We start from the raw sequence: 12,288 nt of genomic DNA on the forward strand, positions 1-12,288 counted from the left end.
TCAGTCCATCTTTTTACCCAGTGGCGTAACTTTGTTTTAAAAAGTGGGTGAGACACTTTTTTTTTTTTTTTTGAGCATTTTTGCTTTTATTATTATAGGACAGTATTAGGCACGAAATTCTTTATGTCAGTGCATAGATATGCAATAACTATTTGTACTCCTAAACAGTCTAGTGGCAGAATTTGTGTTGAGCGTATATGGGTTATGGGTTCTAATCTGTCCATGTCTGATTTTTTCCCCTTATTAAAATCAGAGATATTCATGAGTAATTGTATATGCAGAGCAGGGATGAAATCTGTGTTTAGTTTTCTAATTTAACCAGAATTAATAGATAGTCTCCACAAAGTTTAACTGACAGACTGAAGTGCTGGTGAGTGAGACTATGCAAGAGCCACAAGAGAACCTTCTTTCTCTAAAAACACTGCAGCGAACATTCAGCATGATTTTAAAAACAAAAGATTCCAGTGCCAGATTGCATCTTATTTAACAGAAACAAATGTCATATATGTTTCATCTGCATCGGATTCGTCCTTGCCGCGAAATGTTTCACAAAATGATGGGGACAATATGGGGACCACCCATCCCACCTGTAAATTATGCCTATGTTTGTCATAGATTTTTGAATGTATGTTACATCATGTAGACAAATGTCTATAGAGGGTTTGCACTTTTTGGTCACAGTTTGGTCATTTACCCAGAATGCGCAGCCATATTGGTGATACTGGGATGTAAACAACAGCATGGATTGCATGGTTAATGTACTACTAAATATGTTGTTCTGCTAACTGATGCTGTCTAAACCACAGAAAAATGTGTAGAATCTGCTAAATCATATAGGGAAGGACTTAGTAGGTAGGAAAGGGTGCACTATTTTGACAAACTAAAGTTAATAGTTAGTAAAGAAAAGTATGAGCAGTATTAATTAAGATATTAGCCTAATATTTCACCAACCTGACTGGAAATGATAAGAACAAACACAAATGTTGTTAAGATTCTTGCCCTGGAATCCTGGTTCAGTTTGTCAACCATACCTTTTTTTTTTAATTTTTTAAAATTTTTTGCATTCTTTCCTTGATTTGTTTTAACTTTTGGCAGTCTATACGCCAAATGTTTTTCCCGGTCTGACCAATTAGTACAGGCCAAAATATGACAATAAATTACTTTATTTCAGTTTTACAAATGAAAAGGAAACGAGCTATCACTGAAGTAAACATTCTGGAAAGAATAAACTGCTGTTTGTAATATTGCATGCTTGTTCAATTTTAATGATAAATGGTTGAAGGGTGAGATGAGTGGAATATCACCTAATTGTTTACACTCTTTGAATATACTTATTGCGTTTATACAACGAATCTTTAGTTTACTCTTTACTCCCACAATTCGCGCAAAAGGTGGATAGTTAAGTGAACGAGTGAGCGAATTCGGATTTTGTAGAGCTGCGGACACCATCTTCCAGTAGGACGAGAGAATTCATTTGGCATGATGCTTAAAGTGCATGACCATGCACGTCGGTTGTACGCTTGTTTTAATAGGATTGAATGAGTGCAATGTAGACTGCAGATGGCTGTCCCCTCAAATAGTGTATTTACAGGCTATAAGCACAGGACTTGACGGAACTTCCTCAGTATGTTTAACATCATGTGAAGGTCTTTACAGGTACTGCTTAAAATAACTGACAAATCTCTGCTGGCAATGTCATGATTTTTGTGTTTAGTTTAAAAACCAAGGATGCCTTGGTGCTGTTTCGGTGATATTTACAACATGCGTTCTTTAGCGGCCATGCTGACCACGTGATTGGATCAACTGAGACCGAGCTTAATACCAAGTGTAAACATGGCCTTTGCTTCTCAAAGAATTATTGAAAAAGTAATATTATCCAGAATTTGTAATGTAAACACACAGACCCTGTACACACACTCATGACCTATGTTGATATAGCCTCTGAGAGACCCTAGTCCTCTTTAGTCCTTTATTATAAGTATGTTTTATTCCTGGATGGTTATTAAAAACACTCTAAGACTCTAAGACAATGCTGGTCTGTGAGACTGCTAAAATGGAAAAATCTAGCTAACAGTTTATTTAGATTTTATTTGTCTCTCTGTCAAAAACACTCTGTTAAGCCTGGCTCACATTACAGGATTTTTAAAATCCTAACCGATTATGAAATCAGGGCCCGTATTTATCAAGCCTCTAAGAATTTCAAGAACACTGCTAAGAATTGACTTAAGTGTAAAAAAAAATCTTGGCTCAAAGCTGCGCTTAATAGTTAGTTATCAAGCATCTCAGTCGTAATTTAAGCGAAATGTAGGACTAAATTTTAAGTGTCAGGCTGCATCCGAAACTGCCTACTTCTCTACTATATAGTAGGGGGAAAGCAGCAGGCGAGCGAATAAGTATGTCCGAACCCTTAGTATTCATAAAAGAGAAGGCGAGAATTACCTGAGTGACGTACTAATTCTCGCGAGATTCGGACGTATGTCTACTTAAAGTGTGTCCGAATGTGCTTACTTACCTACTATATAGTAGGAAAAAAACAGTATGTGAAGTACGTTTGAAACCTAAAAGAGTAGGCGAGAAATCCCCGGATGTCCTACTGTTTCAGCCCAGATTTTGGAGTGTTCATCTATGGATACTTTTTAATCCCAAGAGTCCACGGGAGAGCAATACGTCATCATTGAACGTGATTGAGAACCACAACAATGGTGTTTACAAATGTGAGTATTACAAACCAAAAACGCGGTTCCTTGTATTAAAATCGTATTTGTTGACCTACTGTATAGTAAGGTGTAAAGGCGTTAAACAGTATAGTATATTTGTGAAAGACAATTTATTTTGTATATCGAACAGTAGAGCTCCAGTAAGCGCACATGCATCTCCAAAGTTGATTTACACAAACCATATATATCTTAAAGATGATTACTAAATGTCTATTTAACATTTGACAGGAAAATATTCTAAAAGAATTGCAGATGAGCACATCACAACATAAAACACAATACATCTGAGTGAGTGGTGTATGTTATGTGTGCTTATTATGAAGAATTCACTGTTGTCAATACTGCTTTAGTTGAATGTAAGTCATGTAAATAAACATACGTACATGAAGTATAAATCACAGAGGTAACTGAATCCTGTCTGAATGCTACAGGGACAGATGAGACGCACGTCTGCTTACCCAGTGCAGAGTGACTGATAAAGGAATGCTGCCATCGAAGGCTTTGAGTGAGTACACTACAGACATCAATATAACATCTTTTAAATCTTAAGTTGTAGTTCATTTTAATTGTTGTAATTTCAAACAGAGCCATTACATCACTTTTCTGATGCTTGATTTCTGTGCCTTTGCTGCAGATCTTTTGTGGTGGAGCAGGACCTGCAATGAATGGTGAAATATTAAATATTAAGTAGATTATTTTGTTACTTCTAATACAGAGATCAAATGATATTGTGCTATTAAAATGACAGTTTTGTATTATATTTGTGCATCTTTGTATGATCTGAAATGTCTGCAGACTGGTATGTGCACACTGAGAAAGGAGAAATCCACAGAAGCATCCTGGAAATGGTCTGGTGCTATGGATGAGACCCTCCATCACTCCATCTGCCCTTGTTCCCTCATCTGGACCAGATCGGTCAATGGAGGCTGAGTTTCAGAAGCTTCAAAAGCATCATCAAATAATGTCATGAAGCTTCTGAAACTCAGGCTCTGTGACTGATGTTGTAGGAACAGAAACCAGCAGGACAAACTTGACCAAAATCACCTTGTGTGTTCAGAAAAAAACAAACAACAAAAACAGACACAAGGATTGGACAGTGTGGAGGCGAGTAAATAATGACTGAATTTATGTTTGGATGAACTAACCCTTTATTGAAGCCCCAAATAGAAATAGTATGAAATGTATGTAAGCATTTATATAATAGTAGTACCTTGTAGAAATAAACTTTATTGTGCGTTTGTGCCCAGGACATAAAAAAGAATTCACAAAAATAACATTTACATTTATGCATTTGGCAGATGCTTTCATGCAAAGTGGCTTACAGCGCTCTTATTACAGGGACCCCAGCAAAGACAGGTGAAGGTGGGCATGATGGTCAGCTGCAGAACTGGCAGAGCTGCGCTGAGATGGCAGTAGGATATGGGTTCACCGAATGTAAATACATGTTTGTCAGAACAATATGTTTGAATAAAGCTTTGTTCGATGTGTCATTATTTATTGTCATGGTTACTTTTATTTATTCTTTTACTCATTTATTCATGTTTCCTGTTGTTGTCAGTAAATAAAATATGGTTATATTATATATATAAAATAAAATATATATAAAATATCGTTTCTTTAACTAATGCATTAATTCTTGACTGAAAATTGAAATGTGTTCACCTTGGCTGAAAAAATATATAATTAATTATTGGTCATCATTTATCATTATTATTGTTGGGGTGGGCTAGCAATGCATTCTGAGGTAATCTTAATTTCTAAGTAGTAACACTTACATTTGAGTGTTTTTTGACAAAAAAAATAAAAATAAAATGGTTTTTCTTACATCATAGTATGAGATTATCTACAGAGAAAACGAATTGCTAAATCATTATATTCATATAATTATAATGCATTAAAAATTGTATTGTTTTTGTTATTTATGAAACAAGAGAGAAATTCAACAAGAAAAAGAGGAAAACAGGAGATTTATGCCAGTTTTCTGTGTGAATGAAGAATTTTGCACATAAAATAAAGAAATTAATAACACATTCCAGAAATAACGTTTTGGTTTTTCGTAATAAAAATAATATTTTTAAGGATTAAACTGTGGGTCATATTAGTATTGTTAAAAATATAAAAACTTAAATCAACCCAAAGTGTAATGATTATACTACAATCACAATAAAAGGGCAGTTGTTTCTTTAGCAAGACCACAAAATGAGCAAATTTCATCAACATCAAAATATTTACAAATAGATTAATTAACCAGGTGCTCATCTCTTTTAAGTTGTTGCGCTTGTTTTAACGCCATAGGTCAGATGATAACGTCAACATGGCGGATCGCATTCATACTCAACGAGATTTGGCTGTTGAGAACCTACTCTTTTTAGCCGGGCTCACACTACAGGATTTTTAAAATCCTAACCGATTATGAAATCTGGTTGCAGCGCACACATAAGGAGAATTTTGCAGATTATCTTCCCTGAAATCTTAAACATGCACACACTACAAGATCTGAAAATCGTGGCGCATCACACATTACAAGACTATTAAGATTATCATGCCAGAGGGAGCGCCTGACGTGATCTTACGCAACAAATCGTCATTTCAGCAACTAATGTTTACAAATGTTAGCTAGCTTGCTAGCAGCTTTATGCACTCATCTGGTATGTTGAAAACTGAGACGATTCACTCCAGAGCTTTCCTTGCTCCATGCTGTTGTGGTATGTTTTCAACATATTATACAGACAGTATTACTACAAAAACATAAGAAGTTTCCTCCATCTTCACTATCCAACAGACCGTACAGCAGCTGTTTTGCAATCCCGCATTGGCTGTTGTGAAAGTACTGACATAATCATAGCCGTGATCATCCCAATTTAAAATCCTGAATATCAAACATGTTTGATATGATCGGGGTGGCCCCGATTTGTGCGAAAGCAGATCGGGAGATGCAAGATTCGATGTGTGAACGTCTCACATTACCAGATAATCAGAACATCAGGACTGATCGAGGTGCTTGACAAGATTTTTGCTCCAATTCTCGGAAGGGGAAAATCGGGGCAAAATCGGGCTAAAAATCCTGTAGTGTGAGCCCGGCTTTAGTGAAAGTGACCATTTAGATGGGACTCTAAATGGGATTCCTGAGGGGCCTTATTCGGTGCAATTAAAAATGTGTATTTTTAAACCTTATTTCAGAAATGTTTAAAGGATTAGTTCACTTCCAGAATAAAAAATTCCTGATAATTTACTCATCCCATGTCATCCAAGATGTATATATCTTTCTTCAGTCGAAAGAAAACGTTTTTGAGGAAAACATTCCAGGATTTTTCTCCATATAATGGATTTCAGTGGTGACCAATAGGTTGAAGGTCCAAATTACAGTTTCAATGCATCTTCAAAGGGCTCTACACGATCCCAGCTGAGGAATAAGGGTCTTACCTAGTGAAACGTTCGGCCACTTTTAAAAAAATAAGTAAATAAATAAAAATGTATATACTTTTTAATCAGCAATGCTCATCTTGCACTAGCTCTAAAATGCTCATGCGCATCTTCACGCGTTGCGTAATCACGTAAAAAATAAAAAATAAAAAAAAATGCACGGTTAGTTCTTCATCTGTGTACTTTGGTTCAAAAAGGTAGGGTAGGGGAGAAAACTCCATCTCATTTTCTCCTCCAAATTCAGAATCGTCCAACATCATTGTTGGGCGTCTGACTTTCTTCACACGTTCGCTTTGTAAACAGTGGGTCGGTACTTCCACCTATGCGTGCATGATAACGTAATGCGAGGTCCAGCTAGTTCAAGACAAACATTTGTGGTTAATAAGTATATGCATTTTAATTTTTGTTTACAAAATGATTGGTTGGGATTTTGTAGAGAGCCCTTTGAAGCTGCATGGAAACTGCAGTTCGGATCTTCAATCCGTCCAATACATGGAGAAAAATCCTGGAATGTTTTCTTTTTGACTGAAGAAAGAAAGGCATGACCATCTTGGATGACATAGGGCTGAGTAAATTATCAGGAATTTTTTATTCGGGAAGTGAACTAATCCTTTAAAAGCTGTGGGACTTGAGAGTTGAAACATAATTTTAAGCCTGCAGGTGCAGGAAAAAGTCACTCAGTCACTTTTGTAGAAGCGCAGAACTGTTGGGCCTCACACTTGCTTGGCTGAGCATGTCCATTTGGCCAGACAGTTCTTCACAGTCAGATCAACAGGCCAGAACTCAGACTATACAGCCTGGAAACCTCTGTACTTCCTGGGAATCTGCACTTTATAAAATCAGGCTCAAAAAGCAATTGAATTAGGTCCAGTAGGAAATAGAATTTAAGATAATGTTTCTATAAGAAATATGATGGTATCTATCATTATGTAATAGGAGTGGGTAACACTTCATGTGCTTCAATGTTTACAGTACAGTAAACACCACTGCGAAATCAACGCCCTCTTGTGGTTGCTGGAGGAAGTAGGCAATATTTAAGTGGTTGACATTAATAGAAGAACATTAGCGACATCTACAGTGCAATAGTTTAAATTACACGTTGATCTGTCTGAGAATAAACACATTACACGTAGATTTAATTGTATAATATATTATTTATAAGTAGTATTAGCAATTATTTCTATTCCCACTCGAAAAAAAATTCGCTTTTTATCCTAGTGATGTCATTGCATTACTAAAGACTGTGAGAATGGCAATAACGCATTTCGTAACAGTGAAGCTGCACAAGTTTCAGCAGTTATGGTCTTGGACAGAAGCCCTAAAGCAACATACCACATTTAGCAGCTCTGTTTGTAAAACTACTGAAACTAGAGAAGCTGGATTTGCTTACAGTAACAGTGTAAAGAAAAATTCTTCAGAATTTATTAAGTCATTATGCTATTATAAGGCCTAATCTGAAATACCTGCTTTATTGTGACCTTATGGCTTAATAAATGCAATTGAAAATACTACAAATACTTTTATATTGTAAATATAAAAACAACAAAATAATGGCCGTATAATTTTCATGCAAATAATTAAAAACTCCTTTATTTATAAAAATGTTAACAGAAAAACATATGGTAAAGGTGTTAAAGGCTGTGATTTAGTTTTATACTGTAAGTCAACCTGACATGATTCTTTTCATGAAATTACATGCATAGCTGCAAGTGCAAGATATTAAAATGTACAAAAGACATTGTAACTTGTCTAAACTGGTCCAGTAGCATTTCATTTTTTGTCACAGTAGCTTCTGTGCAAAACCAGTATTAGGGTTCAGTTTATACATAGAAACAGAGACAAGAAGGGTTTGTTTGTGTGTTTGTTTGAACTAGTTGCTTCATATTACAGTTGCATGTTATTTATTAATTTTGTCTTCTATAAAGAGACCATGTGTTAGTTGGATGGCTTGAGGCAAAGCATATGGTGTGCAAAGAGAGCTGCATGAAACCTCTGCCATAGGAGGGCACCAGAAGCACAACAGAAGTTAATAGCAGTCAGGTTTTCCTGTCTGAATGTGGAAAACATTATACTTAAATGCACTTAAATGGCCTTTGTGTTATAGGCTTTTGCACTTTATACACAGATAACACTGAGAACATCAGTATTGTAATTATTATAAATCAATATGCGATATGATTCTGTTTTGTCTTCTCAATTGTAGTTGGTATTCATTATTCACAACCATGAGCTTTTGTTCAATGAATGCAACACTGGGTGTCTGAGCAATTGTGGTGTTTTGGGAGTGGGAGTAAACACAGGTGGTCAACAGCTTTCAGAACTGTGTGTGACGTACACAACACCCATGTGAGACCTGTTATGAAGTGTAGAGTTGAAGTCAAAAGTTTGCATCCCCATTAAAAATTATTAAAAATGTTAATTATTTTACCAAAATAAGAGATCATACAAAATGCATGATATTGTTCATTTAGTACATTTAGTTTTTTTGTTTGTTTGTTTAGTGATAGTTGTTCATGACTCTCTTGTTTGTCCTTAAGCTAAACTGCCTGCTGTTCTTCAGAAAAATGCTTTTGATCCCACAAATTGTTTAGTTTTCCAGCATTTTTGTGTATTTGAACACTTTTCAACAATGACTGTTTGATTTTGAGATCAATCCTTTGACACTGAGGACAACTGAGGGACTCATATGCAACTATTACAAAAGGTTCAAACGCTCACTGATGCTCCAGAAGGAAAAACGATGCATTAAGAGCTGGGGGGTGAAAACTTTTGAACAGAACAGAGATGTGCATATTTTTCTTATTTTTGCTTAAATATAATATTTTTTCATTTAGTACTGCCCTTCAGAGGCTACAGAAGATACTTACATATACAGATGCTTACATATTTCCCAGAAGACAAAATAAGTTAAATTTACCCTGATCTTCAAATTCAAAAAGTTTTCACCCCCTAGCTCTTAATGCATTGTGTTTCGTTCTGGAGAATCAGTGAGTGTACTGAATGTAGATTATGAAAACTTAAATACAAGGAGCTCTGTTTTGTGTGTGTGTGTGTGTGTGTGTGTGCTTTTGCTTTACACTATCTACAAATGTTAAATCTACAAAAAAATACATAAAATATAAAACCTCAATAATGTTTATTTAGTTCTAACAAGTCAGTTTTTTTGCTCAAACCAATATTAAAAATAATTTGTTTATAATCTCAGCACAGCAGAGACTTGGTGTTCTTTTCAAACAAAATGAAATGTATATTGTTATCGCCCCCCCGCCAAAATCAGTTGAAAAATATTGGATCTCTCCAGTATTGCAGTCTATATATCTCCAGTAATCCAGTATTGTTCATCCCTATAACGTCAAAGTTGTAACTCCTACAATGTGTAATGTTTCAAGTGGAAAGTAAATGTAATATTTTACAATTTCATAATTTTATATAAACATACAGTATATGTATATTTATAGAGTGACAGATATTAGAATGATTTGGGGAAATCACTGGAAACACAGGAATAAAATGCATTTGAAATATTTAAAAACCTTTTTGCATGATAATGTCACCAAAAATTTATATATATAAATGTACAAACACAAAATGCAAAGTCTTCTTTCGAAAACATTAATATACAGTGGGTACGGAAAGTATTCAGACCCCCTTAAATTTTTCACTCTTTGTTATATTGCAGCCATTTGTTAAAATCATTTAAGTTCATTTTTTTCCTCATTAATGTACACACAGCACCCCATATTGACAGAAAAACATAGAATTGTTGACATTTTTGCAGATTTATTAAAAAAGAAAAACTAAAATATATCATGGTCCTACGTATTCAGACCCTTTGCTCAGTATTTAGTAGAAGCACCCTTTTGATCTAATACAGCCATGAGTCTTTTTGGGAAAGATGCAACAAAGTTTTTCACACCTGGATTTGGGGATCCTCTGCCATTCCTCCTTGCAGATCCTCTCCAGTTCTGTCAGGTTGGATGGTAAACGTTGGTGGACAGCCATTTTTAGGTCTCTCCAGAGATGCTCAATTGGGTTTAAGTCAGGGCTCTGGCCGGCCATTCAAGAACAGTCACCGTTATTGTGAAGCCACTCCTTCGTTATTTTAGCTGTGTGCTTAGGGTCATTGTCTTGTTGGAAGGTAAACCTTCGGCCCAGTCTGAGGTCCTGAGCGCTCTGGAGAAGGTTTTTGTCCAGGATATCCCTGTACTTGGCCGCATTCATCTTTCCCTCGATTGCAACCAGTCGTCCTGTCCCTGCAGCTGAAAAACACCCCCACAGCATGATGCTGCCGCCACCATGCTTCACTGTTGGGACTGTATTGGACAGGTGATGAGCAGTGCCTGGTTTTTTCAACACATATTGCTTAGAATTAAGGCCAAAAAGTTCTATCTTGGTCTCATCAGACCAGAGAATCTTATTTCTCACCATCTTGGAGTCCTTCAGGTGTTTTTTAGCAAACTCCATGCAGGCTTTCATGTGTCATGCACTGAGGAGAGGCTTCCGTTGGGCCACTCTGCCATAAAGCCCCGACTGGTGGAGGGCTGCAGTGATGGTTGACTTTCTACAACTTTCTCCCATCTCCCGACTGCATCTCTGGAGCTCAGCCACAGTGATCTTTGGGTTCTTCTTTACCTCTCTCACCAAGGCTCTTCTCCCCCGATAGCTCAGTTTGGCCGGACGGCCAGCTCTAGGAAGGGTTTTGGTCGTCCCAAACGTCTTCCATTTAAGGATTATGGAGGCCACTGTGCTCTTAGGAACCTTAAGTGCAGCAGAAATTTTTTTGTAACCTTGGCCAGATCTGTGCCTTGCCACAGTTCTGTCTCTGAGCTCTTCAGGCAGTTGCTTTGACCTCATGATTCTCATTTGCTCTGACATGCACTGTGAGCTGTAAGGTCTTATATAGACAGGTGTGTGGCTTTCCTAATCAAGTCCAATCAGTATAATCAAACACAGCTGGACTCAAATGAAGGTGTAGAACCATCTCAAGGATGATCAGAAGAAATGGACAGCACCTGAGTTAAATATATGAGTGTCACAGCAAAGGGTCTGAATACTTAGGACCATGTGATATTTCAGTTTTTCTTTTTTAATAAATCTGCAAAAATGTCAACAATTCTGTGTTTTTCTGTCAATATGGGGTGCCGTGTGTACATTAATGAGGAAAAAAAAATGAACTTTTAGCAAATGGCTGCAATATAACAAAGAGTGAAAAATTTAAGGGGGTCTGAATACTTTCCGTACCCACTGTATATATATATATATATACATATATATACACACACACACACACACATATATATATATATATATATATATATATACCCCTAAGCTTTTGAATGGCAGTGTATCATTAAAATGTAGAATACACCTTGTAAGTGTTTAAAGACTGTAAACACAAACAAGTCTTGAAGATACATTTTATAGTCTCTTAAAAATGCAAATGTATTTAGTTTGCTTTGGGCAGGACGACAGAAGGACCTGGCCTTAGGCAACCAAAAATGGAAACCTTAATTACAGACTACTACAACGTTCCCACATCTTTTGTGGTCTTGTTGCATGCAGTTCTTTGAAAGGAAATGTTTAAACTTACAGACACCAACACCCTTGTGTATTACTTAAAGACAAGAATCTTACAAGAAAAGACTATCACAAAGTTACAGACTCTAGTTATCAGCAGATATGCTGACAATGCCTAAAATAGGATGTCTAAATTTTGCTGCACCCCCAGTATATATTTGATCTAGGTCAAAACTACTACTATTCTGTGAATGTGTGTGACTGAGCTGTTACATATTAACTAGGAACAGGAAGCAGTGTGTACACTCTTCTCCTTTTACTGTAAAACAAAAAACTCAGAGAAAGATTTTAGCTTATAAAAGACATAATTTAAGCATTCTTTATACAAAGACAGTAATGGATCTTGTTTTTAACAGCTAAGGAATTAAGCAACCTATCACACATACTGGTTCTTTTCCTTATCAAGATTGTGATTCACGTTTTAAGCCGGGAAACACGAGTGAGACACAGCTGAGAGAGCAGGGGAAACTGTGAGACAGGCCAAAGTGTCAGAGCCTCTCTATTTGTCCGAACAGGAGGAGGGGCCGGGGGAAGAAGGTGGGGACTATGCTAATGGATTGAGAGGAAGTGA

The sequence above is a fragment of the Labeo rohita genome, chromosome 7, assembly GCF_022985175.1.
Source record: "Labeo rohita strain BAU-BD-2019 chromosome 7, IGBB_LRoh.1.0, whole genome shotgun sequence".
Lineage (NCBI taxonomy): Eukaryota > Metazoa > Chordata > Actinopteri > Cypriniformes > Cyprinidae > Labeo > Labeo rohita.